The sequence below is a fragment of the Malaclemys terrapin genome, chromosome 8 (assembly GCF_027887155.1).
Source record: "Malaclemys terrapin pileata isolate rMalTer1 chromosome 8, rMalTer1.hap1, whole genome shotgun sequence".
Lineage (NCBI taxonomy): Eukaryota > Metazoa > Chordata > Testudines > Emydidae > Malaclemys > Malaclemys terrapin.
The window spans coordinates 53,464,745-53,489,987 of NC_071512.1; the positions used below are offsets into that span (position 1 = coordinate 53,464,745).

Below are 25,243 nucleotides of genomic sequence, written 5' to 3' on the forward strand. Positions count from 1 at the left end.
ATCCGCCTGATTTGCTGAAATGAAGGAAATCAAATCCCTTTGTTTGTTCCCAGGAATCTCCGTGTTGTCTCTCCCTGCAGTCCATAATTAGGAAGGAGAGCTGGGTTTAGCCTGAACATTACTGCCTGCACCGTGTGGGTGACCCCTTCACCATTGGTGGGGCTTGTTTCCTAGTCTAAATTCATCCCGGAGGCTGAATTTCTGTCCCCTGCAAAGGGGCCTATAGTAACATTTATCCATGCAGCCAGAGTTCCTCTCTGTTGTTGATTCTGTCTGTATATTGTAGAGACTTTCAGATATACTGTGGAATAGTCCATTGGTACACACAGAGTTCTCTTACTGTCCTCTGCCTCTTCCCTGAATGGTCTGCCCTAAGAAGCTTAGTTTTTAAATGTGATGCTGTTTGTGACTGGTCAATATTTGGGCTGTTCCTGTGCCTGGTTTTTAGTTAATTAGCATTAATAGAGTTTCAGAAGGATCAGGAGATGTGCTAAGCTGGGCAGCTTTGCTAGTGATCTAGGAAGTGTAATAGGCTCATTAGATGGGTAAGAAGGGTTTTCACTTGTTGATAAACCAGAGGTTGTGATAATGGGAGATTAGCATTTGCCACTAGTGGCAATTAATTAATGGGACAACAGGCTTGAGTCTCCTCATGCCGGGGATTTTTACAGTGGTGAGTCTTCAGAGGGGTTACTCCTGGTGCAGTGAGAGCAGGATCAGGCTGTAGTGATGGACATAGTGCTGATGAAGGGCTGTGAGCAGACGACTCAGGAGCCCTTGTTAAACTGCAGTGTGGGTTACTGATATTCCATGCAGTGGGTTCTGCAATGTGGTGTCCTCATTGGCTTTAGCGGCCACACCACTCCCCACTCAGCTCCAAGTAGAAGGCCCACTCCAAAGTGGTCCAACAAGGCCCTTGCCCTGATGAAAAACAAACCTTCTCTCATCATTTTGTCGCCTAATGGTTTGGGGTATGAACAAAAGTCTAGTAGAGGCTGAGACCTGGAAAACTCTTAGTTTCTTTGAAAGATCAGATTCATGTTTGCACTGCTCTGAACAGAGGTGGATTTGACCAGGGAAGAAGGGGAATCCAAGTGTATAAGGCTACTGAATGAGTTATTGACAGAAGTTACCATAGACAAAGATCAGATTAATAGATTCTAAGGCCAGGAGGGACAATTGTGCATAACACAAGCCAGAAGATTTCCCTGAATGAATACCTGATGATCCCAGCTAGACTTAGGTCTTTCCTTCCCATGGAATTTCTTTCAGGCACCCGGCTGTTCAATTCCAGTCACAAAACACCCTGGCTATAAGGCTGGGTAGGGGTGTCATGGCCCCGTTACCAACCCTCTCCTTGACAGGGGAAGGAGTATAAATATCAACGCTGTAAAAATGTTGCTTGTGGCCTGAGCAAGATCAGTTAATTTAACAATAGACATAAACAGAAATAGAACCACCCCGGCCCATTGCTGTATCTGTCCTGTGGATAAATCCAGGATGCTAGTCACCAGGGCTGCCAGTCGCCTCCATTAAATGAAGGTAGATAAGCTTAGACAGACAACAATAGGCACACAATCTTGTCTGTCCTCCCCCCACCCCTGCCCCCAATCTGATTTCCTTTCCTGCACATCTGCTACGCAGAAATTGAGATCCTGGCTGAGCTGCTCGCAGTTTGAAGTGCTGACCTTTCACATGGCTGTTTTGCTACTGAGATGAAATATTTAGCGTGGCTCCGTTACTGCCTTTTTCTTGAAAGTGTGTTTCACGCTTCATCTGCTGGAAATGTTAAGAGATTTTCATGCCACGTTTTTCATTCCGCAAAGCCAAAATCTATAAGGCATATGGGTGGTGTGTCTCTGGGTGGTTTCACTGCAAACCTCATTCTCCTAGCATAAATGTATATCTCTTGGGTGTCTTCCATGCACAGTTCTGCATCAGAGACCCACCTTTCATTCACTCATTAAGTGGGATTAGTACCTGTCCATGGCGTGTACAGAGCCAGATTGTGTCCCCTTTACTCACGTTGGTGAGCATAAGTAAGGATTAAAGCCCAAATCCATTGTCTTATTTGGAGTTATACCTCATGTATCCCAGCATAAACGAGCTCAGAATCAAGCCTCATGGAGTTCCAACAGTGCAATGCTGATAGCAGTAAAAGGAGAATTGGTCCCAAGCGGGTTTTCATTGCAACGGAGACAGTTGGGGGGAATGCTGTGCAAGCATTAGCCCACAGCAAGGTGCAGTTCTGTTCACAAGGTCAAAGGTCAGACCTACAACATGACATAATATCTGGCCACCCTGGGATATGTTATCACACTTTAAAATGTAGGAGGATCCATTGCAGAATGAGTAAAGGCTGTCAGCTGGGAAACCAGGCCTCACATCTGAGGACCCGATTCCCCTCTCATTTATACCAGTTGAAAGCAGCAGTAGCTCCACTGGAATTGAGGGTGTTATACCTGTGTTAAAGTCGTGCGAGAGTTCCAAGGGGCAGCAGGGATGGGATGCAAAGGGAGTGGTCTGCATAAGTTAACAGCGACCTATCTGGCGAGTAAATAAGGGAGGAGTCCTTGGCCTGAAAGGTGGCTGTAAGGTGATGTGACTAGGGCAGAAGACAGGGATACAAAGCAAAACAAATGCTTTTGTCTTTTTGTAGGGAATAGTGTGATGATATTTTAAGAGCTACAGGAACTGAACTCAGACATATGGATAAGTATTTTGACACAGTCCCATATGACATTTTCATAAACAAACTAGGGAAATGTGATTTAGATGAAATTACTATAAGGTGGGTGCACAACTGCTTGAAAGACCATACTGAAAGAGTCATTATCAATGGTTCACTGTCCACCTGGGAGGATATATCTAGTGGGGTCCCACAGGATCAGGCCTGGGTCTGGTACTATTCAATATTTTCATTAATGACTTGGATAATGGAGTGGAGAGTAGGTTAATCAAATTTGTAGATGACGCCAAGTTGGGAGGGGTTGCTAGCACTTTGGAGGACAGGATTAGAATACTAAATGATCTCAACAAATTGGAAAATTAGTCTGAAATCAACAAGATGAAATTCAATAAAGAGAAGTGCAAAGTACTCCACTTTAGGGAGCAAAAATCAAACACACAGCTACAAAACAGGGAATAACTGGCTCGATGGTGGTACCGCTGAAAAGGTTTTGGGGGTTAGAGTGGATCACAAATTGAATATGAGTCAATAATGTGATGCAGTTGAAAAAAAGGCTAATATCATTCTGGGGTGGGTTAATAGGAGCATCATATGTAAGACCCAGGAGGTTACTGTCCTGCTCTACTTGGCATTGGTGAGGACTCAGCTGGAGTAGTGTGTCCAGTTCTGGAGGCCACATTTTAGGAGAAATTTGGACAAATTAGAAAGAGTTCAGAAGAGGGCAACAAAAATGACAAAAGATTTAGAAAATCTGACCTATGTGGGAAGGTTAAAAAGCTCAGAGAAACTGTCTTGAGAAAAGAAGACTGAGGTGGGACCTGATAAATCTTCAATTGTGGTAAGGGCTGTTATGAAGAGGATGGTCAGGGATAGTCTAGGGTTACTTGGTCCTGCCTCAGCACAGGCGGCTGGACTTAATGACCTCTCGAGGGCCATTCCAGCTCTACAGTTCTACAACCCTATGAACTATTCTACAGTGCCAATATAATGGGCAGAGTCAGGTTAGGTTTGGCTAGTCCTGACCCCAGGTTTGCTTGGTCCTGGCCAATGGGGAGGACTGGGGGAGATTTGAATGGTGCCATGCCTACGCAGGCTCGGATGATCCTTTTGTTTGATCACCAAAAGAGAAGTTATGGTTCCGATATTTGCTCAGCAGGGTTTCAGTGGCATTTCATTTTGCAAAGCTCTTCTTGTAAGAAGGACCAAGTAAAACAACTCCATCTGCTTCTGCCAGGTCCCTGAGGCTAGTCAGAAGCACCCCATGACCAACGTGTCAAACACTGCTAAGAGATCCAATACATTTGTCCCTGGCCCATGTCTAAGAGGATTATCTCCCAGGGCCACCAGTGTTGGCTCAGTGCCTTATCCAGATCTAAATCCAATGGTGAAGGATAGCAGCAGAGGGCAGGTATTGTTGGAGGTAGCTCTTACCTAGGTTCTTGGTCACTTTGTGTCGCTAGTATGCTATTTCCCCACCCCAGAATGCATTTCTTTGTCTGTCTAATTTTGATTACATGGAAGTAAAATTGACCCTGCTTAAGCCACCAGTGAGGTTTGAATGTGGGATCTTCGGAGCTAAAAGCCTCCATTGCTGGAACTCTAGCAAGAAGGATGTTCCAGCCATTAAGGCACTAGCCTGGGACTGTGGAGACCTCTGTTCAACCCCCTGCTCTCCCACAGGCTTCCTGTGTGACCTTAGCCTTTCCGTGCCTTAGTTTCCCTCATCTATACAATGGGGATCATAGCACTGCCCTGCCTCCTGGGGGTGTCGTGAGGACAAAATACACTAAAGATTGTGAAGTGCTCAGGTATCCCAAGGTTAATGGGGGCCAGCGAAGTACCACAGCTAGACAGAAATAAGTTGAAAATGAACCAAGTCTATTGGCTGGAAGCCATAAGGGATTCTTCTGTGGATCAGCCACTAGATGAGCACCAAAGCTCCCACTCTTCTAATGACAGAGAGACAGGCAATGCCTGTCAATATTAGCCACCCTGTTGGAGTGGCAGCTGAGTGCTGTGCGCACCTGAAGGACATGTCTGCATATTAATGAGGGTTTTATGAAAGAGAGAACCAGGCTGCTTGTGTTTTGCTACCTAAAAATTAAGGCAACTCTACTGTGGCTGGATCCTGGTGTAAATCACTGTAGGTCCTTGGAAGCTAGCTGAGGAGCTAGAGATGTGCAACTCTCCATTACTTCATCAGGCATTGGACACATGTGCCTGAGGACAGTAGCTGGCCCTGGGCTTTGTTTTCTTGCACGTGCCCATCCCTGTAGTGTGTAAGCACGTGGGATGCTATCGGAGTATGACTTGGTGAATGTAATTACATTTAATGAGCCATTAAACTCAACCTCTGTTTATGCTCCAAGATAATGTTGACAGTCGCAGCGGCATGTCTTGTATCCTCCGCAGGAAGAGAATCTTTGCTTTCCTGTAACTGATGGGCAGCGTTGCCCCTCCCCCAGCCTCTCTAAATCCTGTCGCTGCAAGAAAAGGGAAAGGTGGGGGAGGTGATGTCTTTTACTGGACTGACTACTGTTGGTGAGATAGACAAGCGTTTGAGCCACACAGAGCGGTTCCTCTGGCCTGGGCAGTTACTTATCGCCATCGACGTGGAGCCATGGCTCTCTGACAGCCATATTCTCCATCTCTTTGAAATGAAAAAGAGACTTTAATGGATCGTTTGACAGAGTGACAAGTAGGGGTGGTGAAAAAGTAGCAGAGGGGCTTGTTTTTTGTAACCAATTCTCCATTTGGGGGTGGGGACTGGAGGCGACCTTTCTCACGAGATGAGACCAACCCATTGCAAAGGGGATCAAATGGAGAAGGAAGCAGAGCTCCATTGACGTCAGTGGAGCTGCAGCTGCATACACCAGGGATAGATTTGGCCCAGAAGCTCTGGACTGATGATTTTTAAAGCTGTTAAAGGTTTCTGGACGTTCATTACATGAATAGGAATTGGGTGTCCAAATCTGCTGGGCAGTTTTGAAAGTTCCCAGCCCCAAAGGCTCCCATCTGGAGAAAGGTGACTATCAAGTGTGCTTTGGAATAGTAATGGGGAAAGTCGTTTAATGCATCATTGATAATTAGCCAAGGGAATCTCTATAAACCGAGACAAAGAATACTAGTACCTGAGGGGAAGGCTGATTAAAATAGAGAAACAGCTGCATTTTGTCCTAGGGGTTAAGCCCTCTGCTAACTTAAATGGAGCTACAGTACTTTACACCAGTAGTGGATAAGTCATTAAACACAGTCCTGTTAATTTGGATTTAGCGTTGGTGAAAGCCCTGGAGACTGAAGCCTATTTGTCCACAGAACAGGTTTCAGCATAGCTTGCAACGGTGCAAGGTCCCTACCAAAGTGCCTTATGCCTGACCGGACGAGGTCACTCCAGAGGCTGAGCGAGGAGTTCAATCTGCATCATTCATTCAGTTCCTGGACCCTCTGCTGAAACTGCCTGCCAAGGGGGCAATTGTGATAATGGTTTTGGGATGTGGACACCTGTCCATTACGAACTAGATCAACCGACTTGTGCCACAAGGTAGTCATCGCCCATAAGAGCCTTTTCCACATTCCACTGTTCTGAATCTGGAGACTCCAGCCATGCTGGCAGTAAGCCCAAATCAATTACGATGGGACTCTGGGACCTACAGTGCCAGTGGCTTCAAACCAGTTATCCCCTTCACAGCCCCACATGTGCCAAACATCAAACTCTCCTTCCTTGACTCATGTAGGAACAGAGTCAACTTCCTTTTGGTTCACCTTCTAATTTATTGCTAGGCTTTACCATAGTGCTCATTACGACAGTATCTGCCCCCCTCCCAAACAGGGATGAGTATCTCTTCATAGCACACCTCTGTGGGAGGGAGGTTGTCCCCATTTTGGAGAGGAGAAAACTGGCACAGAGAGAAGTAGGCTTCTGTTTTCCAGAGGCTCCCTTAATTTTGGACTCCCAACTGGAGATCCGTAGGGAAGTCAGTTGGATCTATGGCTGCTCAGCGCCTCTCAGAATCCGGCTTTAGACAACTCAAATTGGTCATGCAAAATCAGGGGATGTTATTGAGAATGCAGGTCTAAGTAACTCGCCTAGGAAGTCTGAGTCAGAGCATGGATCAGAATGCAGGTCAGAGTCCTTATCTACCAGGGCATCTTTCCTCTTTGGATTCAAAGGACACAAGTGGACTGTACAAATGTGATGAACAGCACTATAGGGAAACAGTTATAGCAGGCCTGCACAACATGAGGCCCGGGGGCCGCATGCAGCCCGCATGGGCTCATTGTGCGGCCCGCGGGGAGTGAGTAGGTGGGCTCACTGTGTGGCCCGCAGCGGAAGGAGGGTTTGTTTCTGTGGGGCAGGCGGCGCTGGGGGGGGAGGGGTTGTTTCAGGGGGGCTTGGTGGCATTTGGGGGAGTGTTTCAGCGGCGCTGGGGGGGGTTGTTTCTGTGGGGCAGGGGGTGTTGTGTTTCGGGGGGCTGTGCGGTGCTGGGGGGGAGTTCAGCAGGGCCGGTGGGTTTCGGCCCTCAGTTGTTTTCTTTGTAGTAATATGGCCCTCGCCGCTTTACGAGTTTTGCAGGCCTGAGTTATAGCTTTACGTTCAGCTTTTCAGCCTATTTTTTAGGTGTTGATATGACTAAATTGCTGATCTTTGAAATTGCTGAAATTTGCTAGGGCAAACAACATATCCACTCTGTCAGCCTGGATCTTGTTCATTATCTATAACCACATCAAACAGAACATCATGTCTATAACCACATCACATCAACAGGACACGCAGTATTTTCCAGCTCAGTGGTACAGATTGTTTTTTCCTTTTCTCTCTCCCTGATTTTGTCTCGGCTCTTTACTCCGCAATGGCAAGTGTTTCTTGAAAAGGCAGAAGGATTTCAGGGAAAGTTTTGAGAGTCTTGGTGACAGTTTTGAATTGGGAGCAATCTGCAGCTGAACTCAGGATCTCGGAGTCTGATGCAGCAGATGTGTCCAAAGCCCGCAGGTTTACAACAGGCTTCACTCGTCAGTGAAAGCTTCCCCCTGGGCACGGCTTTTGTGAGGAACAAGGTTTACTATTTCCCAAAAGATTTTGCAGGGGTCATGAGTCGTGTCAGACACGGAGGCCCAGGACCAATGTGCAACCAGGAAAAGCTTTTCGGGTGGCAGGCGGTGCGCTGTTATACAAAGCTGAAGAGCTTTGATGGTGGTAACGGCTGCAGAATGGGTCGGAAGATCCGGGCATGGATGTGAGAAAGCTGCGGTTGGTTGGTTTGTTTATATCCCTGGTCAGGCACTGCACTGGGCCGCGTTCCTGAGCGTTGTTTCAGAGAAAGCCAGAGAGAAATTCTTGTTAAGACCCAGATCCTCAAAGGGGATCAATGGGAGTTGGGCACTCAAGTACCTTTGAGGATCTAGGCCTAACTTCCCAGTGGGAGCTGTGGCTCAAGCTGCACTATAACTGTCCTCAAGCCCATGGACCAGCCTTCCAGCTGCCATCTGTTTGGCTTTTAACTTCGCCTCCAAAAGGTGTTAACCACAGGGCAATGCTGCCTAATACCACTGTACAGGACTTGCTGGAGCACCTAATGCAGCATGTTCTTCTGGCTACACTCCAGCTGAACAATTACACTTTGCCTGCCCCAAATGGCCCCTGCACTTCCCATTGGATGTCGTATCGGCTGATCGCTGCTGAATCCACCAACTTCCATGGTGCTGTCTGAACTGGAGTTGTGGGGAGTTGTTTTTATTTAACTCCCCCACCCTGGGGAGGCTAATGCACCAGTGCCTCTGGTTCTTCCTTAAACATGGCAGCCATGGCCTTAGGAGTCCACAGCAGTCTGTCTAGACAGACACTCACCCACCCGTTGTATGGTTTGGCATTGAGCCCTATAGGCAGGGTGAGCTCTTCTCAGTGCTTCATTTGTGCCGGGACTGAGTCCCGGCACCTCTAGGCTTGGCTGTTCAGAGCCCTGGCAATTTTGCTGCATCGGTTATGAATGTAAAAATAATTGCTTGAGCCGTGGTACCTCTTTCAGTACAAACTAAGCCCCAGCTCTTCTTCAGGTCAGGCCACTCCCCTACTCCCAATCTTTCCTTTCTAATTCCCTAATGAGGCTCGTCTGTCAGCTCCTCCCTCTAAGATCATAGCTTGTTTAAATCTCCTCAGGGTGTGGCAGGTAGCGTTGATGAAGTTTGTTAGCCCCCTTTCGCCCTGGCCAGTGGTGGGATACATGCACCTCCTCATGGTATTCTTCTTTTCTTCCCGTATTAAACTGTTGTGCTGTGTTGCTAAAGAGCTGCTGTGTTCCTCCTCAGTGGTGGCTGCATTTCAGTGGCGGAAGAAATGAAATTCTCTCCATTCACAGAACATGTAGATCCTTTTAGGAAGCTGACTATTGCCAGTAGCATGGAGAAGCTTATACAGTCAGGACTTTCCTTTTGTCGCCAACTGAAATCTTGGGTGCATCCGCCCAGACTATCGGAGTAGGATGCAAATCAGGATCCTGGTTCCATTTCTAGATCAGGTGAGGCAATGGAGCTGCTGTGAATCAGTATCTCTGCACCAGGACGAAAGTGATAAGAACTTTTCTGTTTGCAACCTGGATCTCTGCAGGTTTGGTGCTGTTAAGTTCCTACATAGGATTGTGCCTGCCTAAGAACATCGTAATACACAGTTCTAAGTAGCAGAAAAAGATGAGATCTGGGAGAAGAGCAAATCTCCACTGGATATGTTCAAAACACTCAAAGAATTTAGAAATTAAGCCGGGCCCCTGACTCACTGGGTTTACAGGAACAGGCCACTTGGCAAAATTAGGGCTAGTTGTGACATCAGACAAACACTTTGGGACTGATTCAGCTTTCACATGCACCAGACACATTCCCCCAGGTAGGTCCATAGGCTTGTGGAGTTACTACTGAGAGCAGAACTGAGCCCTCTGACTCGCTTCAGTACCTGCCTCCCTCCCTGCACACCATTGTCTTGAATCTGATCTCACATCTGTCACCTGGTGCGGGACAGGTGTCTCCCCATTGAGGTCAGGGGAGTTAAGCAATTGTGAGATCAGAACTGGGTCTTTTTTCTCTACGTGCCCTGGCAGGTGTCCCATCTAGCAGAGCTTGAGAAGACTTCACCCAGCATGCAGCTGGGAGTGCCCAAGAGCAGCCTTTCTTGTGGCGTTTTGGCATGGCCACTCCAGGGCATGGCCACTCCAGCAAGCACAGAGGTGGCACCAAAAGGCATTTTTCAAACCTTTGGAAGAAGCTGCAGTGGAGCCGTTTCTGGACAAAGCTCTGGTGGATGCTTGTTTCCTCCGAAGCAGTCTGCACATTCCTGCCTGGGAGACATCTGCTGCCGGTGATGGCTCTACCACCGGGGCACCGGCGCCAGAAAGAGCTCAGCAAAGTGGGTGCATATTGGGTGCAAAGCACTTCTAAAAACTAACCCTGTTCTAGAGGCTTCAACTGGAGTTCTGTTCTCTGGAAAACCTGGAGCTGATTGTGGGTGCTGAGCATGTGAAAGTCTGGCCATGAATTCTGGTGAAAACCCGACCCTAGGGGCATGAACTCACACAGAAAAGGTGAGAAAATAGAAACAAATTAAAATCCCTTGACTTTCATCCCCATTCTGTGTGTCACAGCCAGCGGTGCCTGGAATGGAATAGGTCTTCTGCAGGAAGGTTGCTCTGCTCCCCCAGACAGTGCAGTGCATGTTCTAACAGGGGGATCTAAAGCAAAAGCAACAGTAGCACTTCACTGAAGAAACCCAGCAAGGAGCACCTAGATTCCCTTAATTAGTTCCTGTTCTGTCACGCTGTCCCTTCTCCTGCACAGAGCTCCAGGCACCCCAACATGTGGGAGTGAGCCCAAACAGAGCAGCTTGTAGGATCACAGCCTGTAATGAGCCCAGGGAGAGTTCAGGCCAGATACAGTGCCCTGCCTAAAATTTTTGATCTAGTGTCTTTACTATTCACTCTGACCTTGTTCAGACTAGGATTTAGAAGGTGTTTGCTAACATGTGTTACATGCCTAGTGTAGACAAGGCAGTGTGTCTTTATCATCTGTTAACTTGGCTGAGTTGACTCTGTCTTCTCTACACTAGGCATTTAACATGTGTTAACAAACACCTTCTAAATCCTAGTCTGGACAAGGCTCCTGGGATAAACTCTAGCAAGAACTTGCACCTCTCATGCTGCTAAGGATAAGGGAAGAGCTGTTATACAGCAGAAACTAAATATTATACTTTCTGAATGTTAGTAGCATTTGAGGGAAGCCTCTGCAGTGAAGGCACGAAAAGGTCGGGTAACAGTCGGGGTATTTCTCCCAGTGCGGGTTTTGGTTCTTCTCCAGATAACGAGCATTGGGAACTGTAACTACAAAAACTCCCACAATTCCTTGCATGCAGTGTAACAGAAAAAGAACTGAGTCCATTTCCCTGGCCTGGCCTCTCTCTCTCCACACTGGTAGTCCCTGGAGGCACGTGAGTTCACTCAGCAATGACCCTGCTGGTGGAGATCAGAGTAGCATTGATGGGTTCTGAAAAAACTATTTAAGTGTGATACATGGGTGGGACAGAGATATATAAGGGGAAAGCACTTCTGAACAAGATCAGATTGCCTCATCCTGCTGCAAACCAAGAAATGATGCCCTGGCAGTAAACAAACCCTATTCTTTCTCCCAGCCCTCTGATTTGGGAGCAGATTCACTGCTGAAAGCCCAGTTAGTGCTTTCCTAGTGTTTAAAAACTGCAGCGTGGCCTATCAGCAGCCTAGCTCACTGTCATGTGAGAATTCTGAGCATGCTCTGTTGCTCTCAGAGGGTGGGAATGTTACAGCCCTCAGGCAATGTTGCTCGGTGGTGGAAAGGCCCTGACTAGCCAGGGAGGGGGACGATCAGATGCATAGGAGGACAAGGCTGCTGAGAGGGCTAGAGGAGTTAGAGGGGATTCCTGGAAGGTCCCCCCCTCTCCCCCCCTGAAATGTAAGTTGTCACATGATTCATCACTGGTGCTTTGAATCTGACTGAAGTCGAGTGCCCCTTGTTTTTCTGGAAAACAGCGTCCAGCTGGGTGAGTGAGTGTGTGTGCCTGGAAGTGCTCGTACGAGCGTGTGAGAACAGGGGGGCACGTGTGGGTGTGCATGACTGAGTGTCTGGATATGCGTGTGTGTGACTAGAGTGTCTGTGCGTGTACCAGTGTGAGTGGGTAGCTCTTCAGGATACTTAGCCTTGTTCCTGTCCTGCACGCAGTGGAAATGCTTGGGTTCAGTGGGCCAGTGCCATTCAACTCTAAAGGGGAGTGGATCCTCGGGTGGTGTAAATCAGTGTAACTCTTTGGAAGTCAATTGTGCTATGCTGGTTTACATCAGCTGGGGATCTGGCCCAGGATTCTTATTGTGGTTTATAAGCCTTTCAGAATTAAAAGGTCTCTAAATGTTTTATCTCCCCTCTCCGCAATGACAGATTAATTGGAGCCATAACTTGGGTGCCATTTTGGAAGCACAGTAATTACAAAACTTTTTACGTGAATCTTTGTTTTAAATGCAGTTGTTTATGCAATGGTCTGCTAGTGCGTCACAATTAATTCACCAGTTCCACTCAGTGCTGAAATCTCTCTACCCTACCCCATCAGTGCACCCCGACCATACCCTGGAAGGAGAACCCTGACCTTATAAGACAAGTGCTAAGAGCAGAATTGACAGTGACATTGTAGAATCCTAGAAATGTAGGGCTGGAAGGGACCTCGAGAGGTCAGTCCAGCCCCCCCCTCGCCCCATACACACACAATAGGCAGGACCAAGTATACCTAGACCATCACTGATAGGTGTTTGTCCAATCTGTTCTTAAAAACCTCCAATGGGGATTTCACAACCCCCTTGGTCACCAATGCTTACCTATCCTTAGACTTAGGATCTATCCTAATATCTAACCTCAATTTCCCTGCTGCAGAATAAGCCCATTACTTCTTGTCCTACCCTCGGTGGACATGGAGAACAATTGGTCAGCATCTTCTTTAAAACAACCTTTTACTTATTTGAAGACTATTATCAGGTCCTCCCTTGGTCTTCTTTTCTCAAGACTAAACGTGCCCAGTTTTTTAACCTTTTCTCACAGGTCATGTGTCTAAATCTTTTATCATTTTTGTTGCTCCTCTCCACATCTTTCTTAAAGTGTGGCCTCCAGAACTGGACGCAGTACTCCAGCTGAGGCCTCACCAGTGCCAAGTAGAGCAGAACAATCACCTCCTGTGTCTTACATACAGCATTCCTGTTAACGCATCCCAGAATGCTATAAACTCTTTTGCAGCAGCATGATATTGTTGACTCATATTCAGCTTGTGATCCACTGTAACTCCCAGACCCTTTTCATCAGTACTTCCAGCTTGCCAGTTATTCCACACTTTGTAGTTTATACATTGGATTTTTCCTTTCTAAGTGTCATATTTTGTACTTCTCTTTGCTGAATTTCATCTTGTTGATTGCAGACCAATCCATCACACTCTTTTTGAATTTTAATCATGGCCTCCAAAATGCTAGCAACCCCTTCCAGCTTGGTGTCATCCAGACATTTTATCAGTGTATTGTTCAGCCCATCATCCAAGTCATTAATGAAAATGTTGAATGGTTCTGGACCCAAGTCAACCTCCTGTGGGACCCCACTAGATTCCTTCAGTTTGACAGTGATTTCCTTGAGTACGGTTTTCCAACCAATTGTGCACCCACCTTTTAGTAATTTCATCTAGATCACGTTTCCCTAGTTTACTTACGAGACTGTCATGTGGGGACTGTGCCAAAAACCTGACTAAAGTCAGATATATCATGTCTACTGCTTCCCCTTGCTATCCACTGGGCCAATAACCCTGTCAAAGAAGGAAATTAGGTTGGTTTGGCTTGATTTGTTCTTGAAAAATCCATGTTGACTATTACTTATTACCCTGTAGGCGTTTTCAAATTGATTGTTTAATAATTTGTTCCAGTATCTTTCCAGCTATCAAAGTCAGGCTGATTGGTCTATAATTCTCCGGTTCCTCTTCATTTCCTCGTTTAAAGGTTTTATGTTTGCCCTTCTCTAGTCCTCTGGGACCTCATCTGTCCACCATGAGTTCTCAAAGATAATTGCTAACTGTTCCGAAATTGCTTCAGCTAGTTTCTTAAGTACCCTGGAGTGAATCTCATCAAGCCCCACAAACTTGAATACATCATAGCAAAGAGGCCTCTAAGCATCGTATAGGTCCACAGGAGAATTATGGGCCTGTGTCCTGGGCCCCTGGCCTTTCTGCTAACAGGAGTTAGTTAGCAATTGACTTACTGGATGTTAAGGTCCAGGGAAGACCATGCCTCTCGCTGACTTAGTGTCAAGCCTGAGACCTAGAGAATGAGAAGGAGCATTTGGAGCCAATTACAGAACAAAGGGGCAGAGGCAGGTTACAGGGTTGCCATCCATCCCTAGTCCCTGGGATGGTCCCAATTGTTATAAACTTGTGGGGAAATGTAGTCTATGTGCTCCTAAACTGTGCAGTCTTCAGAGCAGGACCAAGTCTGTAAAGTGCCTAGCACCTTGTTGGGTCTTATTAGACCTCTCCCATTTCTGTGGGCTCTTGTTAATGGGAGAGACAGTGGGTAGGGGCCTGGTTTGGCTGTGAGGAGATCGGAAAAAAGTTCTATTTGTGGCTCTGTGTGACCTTGAGCGAGTTTCTGGGCCTCTTTCCTCTGTTACCCTTTATCTGACTTGGCTGTGTAGATAATAAGTGTTTCAGGCAGGGTGTGTCTCTTGCTATGTGTAAGTTCAGTGCCTAGCACAATGGGGCCCTGATCTGCTACTATAGTCAATGTATTGCTGCCACTCACCAATCCTCCATGCTGTGTATTCCACCAGACATATCTGAGCAGAGGTAGTTGGGTTCCTACGCTGTTCCCCGGCCAAATGCAGACATAGTTCTTGGGGGCTATCCCAAACTCCTGGTGGGGGGAGGGAAGTGAAGGATGTGGGAGCAGTGAATAAGCAGGGTCATTCTAACCCTTTCCCAGATATGGCAGGTCCTGCAGGGTGGGTGGCAGAGAAGCTGGTGATGCTGATTCTACACCTGTTGGAGGAGCCTCTGGGTCAGTGAACTCTCCAGCTGGGGAGCTCTGGCTGCTTCTCCTCAGGCAGCACCACGGGAGTGGAACTGGGGGCCCCGGGCTGGCCCTGTGTATCCTTCAATGAGGACATGATGCTGCACTACTGAAATCAGGGAGAAGCTTTGCCATTTATTTCAGTGTGTGCAGGACCTCGATGGACTGCCACTGGACCACCTCTCTGCTCCTTCTCCTCTTTTGCCGCTGCTCAGTTTCCTTCTGGCGAGCTGCGTCCCTTCTTGGGCTGTCATTTGCCTTCATAACGCCCAGTATCAATTTATAACTGTAAGAGGATACTCGGTTTCTTTGAGGGATCCTGTTTGTGGCAGAAGGGAATACAAGGCAATACATGGCTTCTGGCAGTGATCAAATGCTGAAGGGAAATTGGCCTGCGTGATAATCTCGAAAGCCCTTTACCGAGCAGTTTCCCCTTTAGGCCATGAATACCCATCCTATCTCCACTCGGTCCAAAGTCACTTGAATCTCAGGGGCATGTTGCAAAGCTCTCTCCCCTCCCTTCCAGCATTTGAAAATGGGCTGGGGGAGATCATACTTGAGGGGAACTGGAGGTGGAGGGGGATTTGAGTTTTTAAGTTGCTTGGCTCACTGATGGTGGGTTCTCTTCCATTGTACTGCTGCCATGAGGATGTATGCTTAAGTTCTGTCCAGTCTTTGGATAGGCACCCTTCATAGCATTTCTGTCAATCAGACAGAGAAACCAAAGCAACATCTGCAAGGATTATACAGTCACGTAAGAGAAGGTTTAAAAAATACGTATATAGGCAGGGACAATATTTTCTTGCCTCTTGAGGCTTTGGAAGTTCTGCATCGGTATCTTCTCAGCCTGCCCAGACAGTGAGGCTTGTGGGAATTATGGGTGGAGCTTAGGGAAATTATTTGGGGGCGGAGCAGAAAATGAATATTTGAGGGATGACCTGTTAGTGCAGGACTGACAGGGGTAGCCCAGGAGTGCATCCATATGGAGCCTCGCAAGAGGGTGCAGATTGAATTTCCAGAGCAATAATTGGCTGAAATCCATATAATGGAAAATCTGTTTTTGGTCAAATCCAGCACTCCTGCCTCAGGCAAAATTTCTACTGAAATTAACAGTAGTTTTGCCTGAATAAGGAAGGAATAAAGTCTGCAGGGACATAGAGTAGGAGCGAGATGCGTTAGCTGGTGTTTAAAGCAAGAGAACGGGAAGCAGGATTACTAGCTTTTATTCTTCGATCTGCCACTGACACATTTTGGGCAAGTCACTTAACTTCTTTGTGCTGTAGCTTCCCCATCCATAAAAGAGAGCTAATAATACCTACCTCACAGGGGAGCAGTGAGTCTTAATTAATTAAGGTCTGTAAAGTGTTTGGAGATCTCTGTATGAAAGGTGCTGGACGAGTGCCAACCGTTATTTTTGCCATGTGTAGTGTATTTTTATGAACAAATGGATTCTTTTGGTCTCATGGGAATTCCTATCTCCAAATTGCAGAAGCAATACAGCGCACAGTGAAAGATTGATTTTTAAAAGACCTTCCTTCTTTGCATCCATCTTCCCTCTCCGCTGCTCACAGGATTCTGGTGAGGCTGGCCAGGACAAGATGTGTTCTAGGGATCTGCCATGTCAGCAGGAACTCATTTATTGGGCCTACACTATTCATTCCTCTTCTTGATTGTTGTACTGCCTGAGGCCCCAGTGTTAGACCCTGGATAGACACAGAACGGAAAAGCAATCCTGGATCCAATGGGCTTACAATCAGAATTGCCATTTCCCAACTGAAAGAAGACTTGGCCCCTGTGATTAGAAATTGGGTCACTTTGCCATGGCCAAGTGTGACAAGGTAGCTGAGATGCCACCTTTCAGTACCATGTCCTCAGATCTGCTGTTTCCAAAAGGTTTTTACTTCCAGCTAGTTCCAATCTGAGTTTTGAGAATTGGGGCGGGGAAGTGGGGGAGAAGGAAAAAAAAAGAAGAAAAGTGCCAGTCTTTTGTAGAGCAATCATAATGTGAAAGCTCTCAAGGGCTAAACAGAAACCCAAACCAATTACAGAACCTTTCCTGAGGCTCGGCAGAAACAGGATTCACAGAACAAGCTGGCAGCATTGCAGAAAATAGAACTGCTGGAGAGCCCCAACTGGATGATGAGTGACCTTGATCATATGCCAGTCAGTTACCATCAGATGGGGGACCGACAGCCTTGAGGGTTTTCAACTTTCCTTTTCTTCCCGGCTTCTGACTGAGGTCACCCAGTAAAGCCAGGATCCGCCCAGTGAATGGTGGGGATGGGGCAGGGCCAAGTTTCCAGAGTTGCGTTCATGTTTTCACAGTGACGCTTTCTTTTGCTCTAGTTGAGCTCCTGAGACGATAGGGGCTGATTAGACCTGAGGGGCTGTTGAATTTCTTTGCGCCTTTCAAATAAAGGCCAGATGGAGCGAGAAGTAGCAGTGGGCTGCAACACAGCTCATGGAAATAGCATTCCTCCATTGGAGTCAATGGAGTCTCACTGATTTACGACCACTGGGAGTCTGGCCATAAGTCTTCAGAATTCCCCGATCGGTTTTATTACTTATTGCCTAGTTCTTCCCTTCTGGTTCTTGTTTATTATTATACTCTATTCCCCCAACTCGCTGGAACATGCATATACGCACCATAGCCTGGCGCTTTACAGAGCAAATAAAGAGCCTGACTCTGATTTTGCTAACACTGGTGTAAGGGCTGGATCCTGCACACACCAAAGTCCCATTGACTCCAGTGGTACAGGCTCAGGCTTTAAATGACACTCCATTGAAGCCAATTAACTTACATTGCTGTAAGGGGGATCAGAATCAGGTCCCTGGTTAGCCATGACATGACTCAATGCAGGGTGATAAGGAAAGGGGGCTCACCCAAAATTAAATGATCATTAATATTATAGTAACTGCTAGGAACTGGGATCAGGGCCCCCTTGTGCTAGATGTGGAACAAACTCTTATAAACACACAGCCTCTGCCCTGTGTAGCTTATGGTGTGGCTTGAGTTTTGCAAAGTGCACATTAGTTAGATTGGTAGCTTTTGGGGGAAGGGGCTGTCTCTTTTATTCTGTGTTCGTACAGTACCTCGCACTATGGGGACCTTGACTACAGCTCTTCGATGTTATGGTAATACAAATAATCATCCTCAGGTTAGACCAGTTTGTAAATATTTTGTTGTATTTATTTAGGTGCTAGTCTGGTGTTGGAGCGTAGCTCATCATGTTCTACACTCTGTACATGTTTCTGCACTCTGTGCATTCGCTGCTACATCTCCAGACAGTTACCTCAACTAGCAGGGACAAAATGGGTCACATTTTTGAAACAAAAAAAAAGGAGAAGCTGGGCCCTTCTGAAAGCTGGGCAATGAAAATGGCCTAGGGGTTTTTATGAAAAGTGGTGTTGGAGCAGCTCTGGACTGGAGCCTTTTAACCCATTAGTCACCGGATTCTGATGAGCTGCCTTCTCTTGTGAGCTTTCTAAACTTTTATGTAACTTTAGACTCCTAGCCCCTCCCACAGGAGCGTGGGGGGAGGCAGAGGGGGGAAAGCTGGGGTCCAGGAATTCCTTGCTGGTTTCTCCTGCCTTTTGGGCATATGGCTTTACAGTTACCTCCTTCTAGGAGCCATTCCTGTGGGGAAGGGTTCACTTAGTGGAGGAGTTCACACTGATGGGAGTAGCAGTGGGCAGAAGCATGCCTGATGCCACTGGCAGTGGCCATATCCCAGCCCTGCCCTTTTCCACGTCCACGCTGGATAGACTGATGCTGGCAAAGAGCCCAGGGAGGGGCTTCAGTGATGGTGTGGAAGGAGAGGCCATGCCACGGAAGTGGCACTTTGTTGTTCCCCACTAGCTTTTTGTCCCTCTGCCTGCAGAAGAAAGGAGAGCCTTGTGGTCAAGGCATTGGTCGAAGATTCAGCCGCGATTACGGTTCAATTCTTAGCTCTGCCAATCTTGGGCAAGTCACAGTCGCTCTGGGTATAGCTACACTGCAGCTGGGCCTGAGCCTGGCCCAGTGGGCAGACTGGTGCTAACCTGTTAAAAATAGCAGGGTGGAGGCAGCTTGGACTCTCAAACTTACCCCCAGATCTGAGCTCAGGTGCCTAATCCATCTCTGCTGGAGCCGCAACATCCACACCGCTCTCTTTAGCATGCCGACTCCAGCCCCATTAGTGTCTACCCAGGCTGGAAGGCTCACTCCCAGCTGCTGTGTAGATGTCCCCACAGTGCCTCTGTTCCCCAGCTGTGAAATGGGGGATAACCATACCCATACTGCCTCTGTCTGGCTTGTCTCTATAGACTGTAAGCTCTTCAGGGTAGGGGCTATCTTGTACTATATATATGGACAACCCCTAGCACAGTGAGGCGCTGCTCCAGGTCAGACTCTCTAAGTGCTGCTGTCCCACAAACAATAAATGCAATGGAGGGAGAGAGGGTGATTGGGGATTTAAAGAAAAGGACCACCCTGCCGGCCCTTTAAGGAGAGCTTTGCTAGTCATGGGGGGCAGCACATCCTGTGCCGCTGACCCTCAGCAAATGAGGTTTGTATAAAAGAAGAGACAATAGTTTTGAGCATCTTTCTGAGCAAGCACAGGCAATAATCCCCCCTGGTAGAGGCAACACCTCCTCCGAGAATTCGTGCACTCCTCATTCCCCCACATCTCCGGAGAGTGTAGTACACATTTTGTATCTGTCACGTCAGATCCTTCCGCACCACCGCTCCCTCGGCCAGCTCCAAGCTTTGGCTCCCTGCCCCGAATCCTCTCTTGGGACAGGCCATCACTTATTAATGCCTTTTCTTCTTCTCTGCCTTTTCCTTCCCTCCGCCTCTCCTACCTTTAACTAACTCCCTGCCCTCTACCTGCTGCCTGCCGGAATAAAACCAGCAGCTCTGTCTGCGAGGAAGACAGAGGAGAGCATCAAATATTGACGAGGCTCAGTGAGGCAGCGTTGTGCTAGTTCAGAGGCGATGCCTGTGTGAGCTCAGTCGCTGGGGTCCCAGATGGGCTCCTTGTGCCATGTGTTCAGATCTGCAAGTAATGCTGCACCATCCCCTTCCCTTCCTTTCACTTGGAGACCTGGCCTTTTGTTACTCCGGCAGCAAAAGCTGCACAATCCTGATCAAGTCCAGAGACGGCCTGGGCCAGTCTGGCTTGCTTCAGCTTGGCAGTCTGAACATCGCCCTAGGCTACCAGCTACAGCCCCCGACTGCCTGTCCCTACGTACCCTTTGGATGGTAGTTGTAGCACCAGTCGGCAGGTCTGGTGTGGTCCTAGATCAGAAGTCATAGCGCTTGTTCTGGAAACCTCCGTCCACATGCCCTGGATAAACACTGCGGATTAAACTTTCAGCAGACAGCAGGGTTTGTGTGAGGGTTTGTCCGCTCCCCTGCTGTGTTCAGCAGGGTCCTCAGTGCAGCAACGCCTCAAACAGTCTCAGCTCCCCTTTCTCGCTCTCCACACTCCTGCCTGTGCCTTGTCAGTTTCAGCTTTGGTGCTGCCCTTACTGGTAAATCTTCTGTTGCAGGGCCTGTGGGGAAGAGTAGGGGCTCTGTCCTCAGAGCAGGGTGGGAGGGCAATCCAGCTGACCTCGGCCCCTCAGAACAGTTACCCGGCCTATTCACAATGGGCTGGACATTGGACAAACCAACTGAGGAATGCTGTTGTTTTTCTGTAATGTTGTCCTATGCCAGCAATCTCGGGGTCCACTTGTAACAACAGCAGCGACATTTTTCAGATGAAAATGTCACTTGGGGTGGGGTGGAAGTCACAGTGTTCCTTTAAGGCCAGGCTGCTTGCATGACCTAGTGAGATCACGCGAACCAGACAGACAGGAGAGACTGGGGAGATGAAAGGGAGCAAGGTGTAAAAAGATAATGAGATTGAGAGAAGAGGGAAGGATAGAGATGGATGAAGAGCTGGAGAGAGAGAGGTAGATACAAAGGGCAGGCAGGTAAGAGCTGTGAAGGCAGGGAGCTGTGCAGCTATAGAGATTAAGTTAAGCAGGGTAAGTGATAAATATCCTGCCAGATGTTGGACTCAGGATGTCTGGATGCTGTCTGGCAGCTCTCTCTGCTCAGTGAGGGCTAAGTCAAATCCGCTGCCCAAGGAAAGTCTCCCAGCACCTTCCAGCGCAGATCCTCCAGTTCAGCATGATCAACACAAAAGTGTGTTTAATTGAGGAGGATGGGGGGAGGATGTGGAAGCAAGTTTCTAGCCATGCATGCCCTCTGTTTATATAGACTCCTCTCCCTGACAGCTGGAAGGAGGAGTAGCATCTATGGGAAGCTGGTGGCAGATGGGGCAGAGAGGTGCGGGAAGAGGCAGCTGGCAGGTGTTCGCTGTGTTCTGAAAGGCAGCGGCAAAGGCCAGCCTGAGATGTTCTCTGGTTTGAGTGTTGAACAGTTGCAGCTGCTGGGCTCAGCAGAGGAGTTTTCCATAATTCTCAGATGCAACACAACATCAGCTTTGATGCCATCATCTTTCTCTTAATCATTGTTACCCATGCTCTGCCTTTCCTAGGTGTAACCTGCCTTCTCTAACTACAGCAGGCGGGAGCTACGGAGAGCTGAAGAAATAGCAGTGAAACAAATTGAATCCAGGAATATTGGTCCAAAGCTGTCAATACAGCACACTCCTTTTGTGTTAGGTTTCCATGCACTTTTTAACAAGAATGTTCTACCAGCCTGAAGGCCATGAAAAGGCCATTTCAATGTTGTATTCACAAGTGTTAGTAAAAAACCCTAAGCTTTTCTTTTACATGTTGCAAGTATTTGCACCTGATTGTTGTTAGAAGAAAGAAGAACAGGAGTACTTGTGGCACCTTAGAGACTAACAAATTTATTAGAGCATAAGCTTTCGTGGACTACAGCCCACTTCTTCGGATTGTTGTTGACTCCTCCAATCCAGGAATAGAAAACTGTGCCGTGTGGCTCTTCTAACCAATCGCAGCTTAAATAGTGATGATCCCCTGTTGAGTGATTATGATTATTTAGTATTATCTTAGTCGCAGAGGTCCCAGTCACACAGTGAAATAGATAGACTCTGTCCCAAAAAAGTTTACAATCCAAGCATAACTGCAGTGACTCATTTGTAAACAATCCAGAGTGTAAAGTATTTGCATAAAAATACATAGGAAAATTATGAACAGACTATATTGAGGGAAGCGTGATCCACTGATGGGGATTCCGGGAGCAAAAAAGGAGACCGAATGTATTGAATAAATTATTCAATACAAATTATTGATTCAGCATGTCAGCTGTAGCATCACTTCTATTTGTTTCACACCCATGTCCTGCTAGTGCCAGCTAAGTCCTTCTGTAACAAGAGCATCTGGCTCCATTAAGAGCATGTACCACCAGCCTGCCTTTTATTGGGTCTTGGCACTTTAAGGGAGAGGAATTCTGGGAGATGTAGTTTCCCAGGAGGGATGGCTGGGAAGAGTAGTCTCTAAACATGTGACCAGGAGAGGGCCCATGTGACTGATAGGCTGTATATAAGCCCTGTTACTCAGCATGGGGAAGGAGTTGAGGTGGTGGAAGGATCTAGAGAGGAGCTTTCTGATAAGAGAGCTAGTGAAGCATTGGGCCCGAAAAGGGAACAGTGGGAAAAAGCCTGCCTGGAGGCCAGGGAGGGGCCAAGCAAGAAATAAAGGTGGAAGGTAGTAGAGCAGTGGTAAGGGCTAGTGGTCCAGTGATGTTACTAGCCCTTGCTTGGGACCTGAGGCTAGGGGCTTCCACAGAGGGAGGAAGGACTCTCCTCTTCACACCTGCTGTGTCAGGGTAAGGAGCTCTGACAGGGTGAGGGCAGAAGAGCTCTTGATTGAACCTGTAGAGAGTGGATGATGATTAGTGAAGCTCATGGGGGTCAGATTCCTGAGAAGTTACACCCCTGTGTCAATGGGGTAACTAGAAGTCTGTAGCCAGCCAGGAGATGGCAGAGGGATGGTGCACTCTGAGGAGGGCAGCCCTGTGCTGTTAAGCTGAGAGAGGCTGGAGGATGACTGTCTGACTTCACTTGGACTCTGTTGATCCCTGGAAGGGGGAAGACCCTTCGAGAGATTTGATTGGAGCGCTGAACCCAAATCACCCCTGCACTGGGGGAGACTGCAAACCACCACCAGGCAGAGAGGCATGGACTTGTGATGCGATGCTGTAGAGGTAGGGACTCAATTACACCTTCTAGCTTGAGTTTCCTTATAACAGTGGTGGCTTGGACTCCTCCTCTAGGAGCTCTCCGAAACCTGCATCCTCCTGCTTCTACAGTTGCTCCTATCCTGTGAGCTCCACCAATGCTGGCTGGAGCTCTGGGATTAGTAAGCTTTCAGTGTGTACTAGCCAGGGCTGCTAGGGTGGTAGACTCCCCATAGCGCTGCCTTGCCACGGTCAGGCAGAGCTCAAACACGAATCATCCCTACACCAGGTGCTGGCATGAAGTGTTAGCAGCTACAGGTAAGGCTCTCGTGGTTGTGAGCTTCTTCACAGCAGTGCCCTGTCTGCCTCTGGATGGGGCAGGGAAGTCATCCCAAGAAGGGGACTGTACTATGTGATTGAAAGAAAAACACCCCCCTGCTAGCTGCTCTTGCATTCAGGCCCTGCCTGGTATGATGCAGCCAAAGCCCTTTCTGCTAACTCCTACCCTGTCTGCAGCCTGTGTGCTCTGCCGTGCCTGGAGCCCACTGATAGGTACTATACAGGCAAATAGTTGTTTGTTTTCTGGACTTTCTAGAACTGTGTTCCCCAGCACTCGGTAGCATTTCACTGGGCACATCCCGTGTTATCCATTGCTGAAATAGTCACTTCTGGGAGGGAACATGACTGCACACAACAGCATTACTTAACAATTTGCGGCAGGAGGTGAATAGTAACTTGTTCGCTGTTGTGAGAGTTTAGTGCAGGTAGGCAGAATGCAAATGTATGAGTTGGGACGAGTCCAGAATGCTGCAGGGTTTGTTGGACAAACTGTTATGAAGTGTTGGGATTTTTGAGGACCACAGTTTGCTAGTCCTTCAGCTTATATCTGATATAAAAGACATGACCTTCAGCAGCCCAATTGTCCTTGCCACACCTTGGATCGGTACTAAGGTAGAATGCCCAGTGTTTCTGGTAGCTCTCCCATCCTGGTACTGGACCCAGCCCAACCCTGCTTGGCCCCCTTAGATTTCACAAGCTATAGCACACAATGACCTCAAAGAATGAAGTGTTGCAAACTTCATTTCCTTGGAAAAGCCTATCTTGGCCTTGTTCACACCCTGCTGGAATATGAAAACAAAGTTTTTTCCCTGCTGCTTCTGTGATTTTTTCCATACAAAAACGGGTCACGTCAGCAGGCCAGAGTATTGCAGATGGTCTGCCCTGCCAAACACCTGGGTCCAGCTTCTGATCTCAGTCCCACTGGTATAAAGTCAAGGGAATACCTCCATAGTCAGTAGAATCACTCTGGATCCGCACTTGTGTGAGCAGGTTTTATGTCTCAAAATAGAGGGACTTCTTTCTCCTTATCTATAGTAAATTACAGCCGGTAGCAAGACCTCATTGCATGAGATCAGAGAGTATGATCTGGGATATGGTATTGCTTAGAGGGCATGGTGTAAGCATAGTAAGGAGATGATTAAATCCACCAAGGATCTAACGTGAGACTGGCTGGTATTGCACATTTTACGACAGATTACACTGAATTGTTGACAGGAGTTGGGCTAACTTTTGTGGGGGTGGGGCTGACTATCCATTTCTAATCAGACATATTGGGCCGAATCGTGCTCTGGTACAGCAGCGCAATTCCGTTGATTTAGTGAGGAGGATCTGTTCCATTATTTGCTGTTGATGTGTGTCTGGAAGAAGTCATTGGGATCAACCTATTGATTGTGGGTATTCTAATGGCCTTGCCTCCCCCAGTTTTTGTAAGTGTCAAGTGGCCTATCTCATGTAACTAAAAGCATAGGGGAAATACTTTGCAGAGGGCTATTACAGTAGCTAATGAGCATGCGTGTTTTTTCTTTTTAATGTGTCCAGCCTAGTCTTGCGCAGACCATGCCCCTGAGCACTCAGTGCCTGTGGTAATGATTCTCCATACTGGGATGAGCAGGGCTGGATACTATTTAGTGGCCTGATTCTGCAAGCAAGGTGCAGAGTGACCTCCATGACCACTACCTTCAGTGGGGCTTGAAGATGCTTTTCTGCTTGCAGGGTCAAGCTCTAGGTGCACAGCTATGTATGCACAGTCCCCTGCTCAAGAGCCAGGAGCTGCAGAAGGAACTAGCCCCTGAGGGGCAGTGGAGGTCAGTGAGAGGATCAAAAAATGTTGAGGAGGGAAGTTCAAGCGCAAGGGGGCTGAATTTCCTCGTGCTACAGTGCATGGCTGGGAGGGAAAGCAGTGGCAATGAGAGTGCGTGCTGAGAGCTGGAGGGGAGAGGATGCTTAGTGGGCCGTGTCATGTTGTAAGCCCATGCAGATCAC

The 25,243-nt window shown here is 47.7% G+C and overlaps 1 protein-coding gene across 4 annotated transcripts in view; it reads left to right on the top strand.

The window, feature by feature from the left end:
• The window catches only part of FAM163A (family with sequence similarity 163 member A), a 95,274-nt gene that overhangs the window by 37,335 nt on the left and 32,696 nt on the right, over nt 1-25,243 (top strand). The gene's annotated exons all lie outside the window — the stretch shown is intronic.